The 4,138-nt window shown below is 44.1% G+C and overlaps 1 protein-coding gene across 4 annotated transcripts in view; it reads left to right on the forward strand.

Annotated features, from left to right (window-relative positions):
• The window catches only part of cntn5 (contactin 5), a 111,086-nt gene extending 110,812 nt beyond the window's left edge, over nucleotides 1-274 (forward strand). For all 4 annotated transcript variants that reach the window (XM_060878763.1, XM_060878766.1, XM_060878767.1 and 1 more), the window contains exon 24: nucleotides 1-274. This exon is cut by the window's left edge and continues 904 nt beyond it. The gene's annotated coding sequence lies outside the window, so the exon portion shown is untranslated.
• The last annotated feature ends 3,864 nt before the right edge of the window (nucleotides 275-4,138 follow it).

Below are 4,138 nucleotides of genomic sequence, written 5' to 3' on the forward strand. Positions count from 1 at the left end.
GTGTGTGTGCGTGTGTGTGTGTGCATATCTGTGTGTGGGCATGTGTGTGTGTGTGTGGGCACGCGTGTTTGCGTGTCTGTGTGTGTTTTAGGGTTTTTTCTATGTTGTGTTTTTGTCAGTTTCTGATGCACATGCAAGCTGCTGAGGTCTGAGTGGGTGTGGTCAGGGTAGGCCAGAGGGCGGGGTTTTCCTTGTAGTGCCCAAACGCATCCTTAGGCAAAGAGAAAAATCTGATGTCATGGTGAACGCTGAAATAAACGTGGTGTATATTTTTCTCCAGTGTGTGTTTCACTCTGTTCTCAGGAGAACATAATCTTTATTTAATATCATTCACTCACTCACTCATTCATCTTCTACCGCTTATCCGAACTACCTCGGGTCACGGGGAGCCTGTGCCTATCTCAGGCGTCATCGGGCATCAAGACAGGATACACCCTGGACGGAGTGCCAACCCATCACAGGGCACACACACACACTCTCATTCACTCACACAATCACACACTACGAACAATTTTCCAGAGATGCCAATCAACCTACCATGCATGTCTTTGGACCGGGGAGGAAACCGGAGTACCCGGAGGAAACCCCCGAGGCACGGGGAGAACATGCAAACTCCACACACACAAGGTGGAGGTGGGAATCGAACCCCCAACACTGGAGGTGTGAGGAGAACGTGCTAACCACTAAGACACCGTGACCCCCTAATTAATATTAATGTATTTAATATATATATATATATATGTAAGTTGAGACTAAAGTAAAGTCATAACAGGAGCCTGTGGTATAAACGTGTTCACAGCTGATCCTTGTATCACACACACACCAGTATGAGGTTTATTTTTGGCTCCACATCAGTTTATTTCCTGTTAAATCTTTTACAGTGAATCACTGTTTATTTTAAGTTACAGTGTAGATGTGAGCTCAACAGCACCACCAACAGGTCGTAATAAAACACAACAGTGTGAAGGAGCCAGAAACGAGGCTGAGGCTGATTTCTCTCTTATTCAGACTGTAGATTCCTGCAGCCAATCAGTGACAGTCGTGTCAGGTGATTACACACAGGGACACGCCCCCTAGACCTCACTCTATGATCAAAAACACACGTCTTCCAATCACAGTACACATTACATTTACATTTACAGCATTTGGCAGACTCTCTTATCCAGAGTGACATACCTAAGTGATTAAGTCTCTATCATTGACTACATTAATGCTGGTTCACTAGATTACATACTTAAGATAGCATGAGTTTAAAAATGTTTTTTTTTTTCGTCATTTGAAAATAACCAGTGACTCAGCTGTCCGGACCTCTAGGGGAAGTTCATTCCACCACCTTGGTGCCAGAACAGAAGAGTCTTGTAGTAAACTTACCTCTTACCCTGAGAGATGGTGGGACCAGTGGAGCAGTGCTGTAGATCTGAGGGTGTGAGGTGCAGTGTGAGGAGTGATGAGGGCTTTGAGGTAAGAGGGAGATGGTCCATTTTTGGCTTTGTAGGCCAGCATCAGTGTTTTGAATCTGATGTGTTCAGCTACCGGAAGCCAGTGGAGGGATCGCAGCAGTGTGGTGGTGTGGAGAACTTTGGCAGGTTGAACACAAGCTGTGCAGCTGCATTTTGGATCATTTGCAAAGGACGGATTGTGTTCATATGTAGACCTGCCAGCAGTGTGTTACAGTAATCCAGTCTAGAAATGACAAGAGACTGAACAAGTACCTGAGCAGCCTGTGAGGACAAAAATGGTCGAATTCCTCTAATGTTGTAGAGAAGAAACCGACATGAGCGAGTCACATTAGCACCATGAGAGGAAAAGGACAGTTGAGTGTCCATGGTTCCCCCAAGGTTGTGAGCTGTGGCTGAAGGGGAGATCAGATCGTTGTGTAAGGATATAGCAAGGTCATGACCTGGGGATGAGTCACCTGATGATCAGCAGTTCAGTTTTGTTAGGATTGAGCTTTAACTGATGAGAAGTCATCCATAATGATATTTCTGCCAGACCTGCTGAGATCTGATCAGAAGCTGTGGTATCTTACACAGAATGATTAATGACGTGTGTATTTTAAGTTTAGTGTTTTGTTTGTGTTTATTTTTTACAGTATGAAGTCAGTCACACATTACAGACTTAAACATTTTTAAAACTGTCCTGAGTAAAGCTGCTGATTTGTCTGGAAGTACAACAGTTTCATCATCTTAACGCATCGCATAACTTTAATCATTTATTTTATTATTTTAGCGAGATATCGGTGGATTTTATATCTTAACCTCATAACTAATATCACAAGCTATCACTGAGACTGAGTCATGTATTTTATTTCCTTCTACATTCTATCTTTGCCAGTCAGAAGCCATAAACACAGCTTACCAATTTCACTGTAATTCATCTGAGTTTTGTCTGACTGTAAGACTGAAACATGTGATTGATTATTCATCCTGTTCTCTGAGCTCAGGTGACTGACTGCATTCCTGGAATCTGTTTCAATTTTTAAAATCAGCAAAGCCCAGATTTTCTCCCAGTCTTATTTCGCCTCACCTGATGTAGCTGTGAGTGCTGACCTGTTTCTTCAGCCTGCTCACATGTCTCCATCTCCAGGGACTGTCAGTCAAAATAAATTCCCTTCCAGTGTAATTAATGCTGGAGTGGAGCTGCGATGGCCTGGGCTGAGAGTACTGTTAGTGCACTTTCTCCAAATCCCAATCGTCCCCCTGAGGACGGCTGGACACTCCATTAGAACCCGCCAGCCGACTCTGACTCATATTCCCGGCTCTGACTCGACTTCATCCTGGGAAATGTTTATGAAGGCTTTCAGTAATCCAGGCCATGATGAAATGGCTAATAATAGCACATCACCTTTAGTAATAAAATGTCGAAGCATGTTTCCATCATTCAGTGGAGATAAAGATGCCACAGTGACATGATGATGCTGTGTTATTCCCAGTAAATGTTCTGTCATTATAACTTGATTTAAACGTTGATACTCAGCTCTTGGAACACGTCAGCAGGTTCAGTGTAACTGAGGTGCTACGAAACCTGATAGCAGTAAATCCTTGCTAGTGCACAGACCCACATCACTCCACAACCACCACAACTTACATTTTATTTTATTGTATACACCGGAGCAGTTGAGGATTAAGATCCTTGCACAGGGGCTCAGCAGTGGCAAGTTGGTGGGTTGGGTTTCAAACTCACAACCTTCTGAGCAATGGTCAAACCTTAACCGCTAGTCTACCACATCCCCCATGATTACATGTGACATGGTGTTTAGGGACACCACCACATCATCAGGGTGTGGTCAGAGTTCCTGTGTTTATAGCTTCTGCATCGTTGGACAGGTATGGACAGGTGTGGTCAGGTGTGGACAGGTGTGGTCAGGTGTGGTCAGAGTTCCTGCAGAAGTATTTGAGTGGAGTCAGAGTGGGTGTGGGTGAGCGTGGTCTGAGTTTCAATGCAGGATCCTTCTTAACTTGAAGGAAACATCTAGGATGAGAATGTCAGAGTGGCCCATGTTCCAACTCTCCCTGATTGTAGATATCCATCAAAAAAACTAAAGCTGACAGGAACCTGGTCCAGTGCAGGAAGATTATAATAAATAATAAAGCTGGAGACGTACCATGGTGTGATGTGCACTCAAATTCAAATTTATTTGTATAGAGCTTTTAACAATGGAAATTGTTTTAAACCAACTTTAAAGAACATAAACATAAAACAAAATGTTAATATTAGGATTATTCATTCATACATTCATCTTCTACCGCTTATCCGAACTACCTCGGGTCACGGGGAGCCTGTGCCTATCTCAGGCGTCATCGGGCATCAAGGCAGGATACACCCTGGACGGAGTGCCAACCCATCACAGGGCACACACACACACTCTCATTCACTCACACAATCACACACTACGGACAATTTTCCAGAGATGCCAATCAACCTACCATGCATGTCTTTGGACCAGGGGAGGAAACCGGAGTACCCGGAGGAAACCCCCGAGGCACGGGGAGAACATGCAAACTCCACACACACAAGGTGGAGGCGGGAATCGAACCCCGACCCTGGAGGTGTGAGGCGAACGTGCTAACTACTAAGACACCGTGACCCCCAATATTAGGATTAATATAATATAAAAGATTATTATTAGATATATTTA

Source organism: Tachysurus vachellii, chromosome 9, assembly GCF_030014155.1.
Source record: "Tachysurus vachellii isolate PV-2020 chromosome 9, HZAU_Pvac_v1, whole genome shotgun sequence".
In the NCBI taxonomy this organism is placed as follows: Eukaryota; Metazoa; Chordata; class Actinopteri; order Siluriformes; family Bagridae; genus Tachysurus; species Tachysurus vachellii.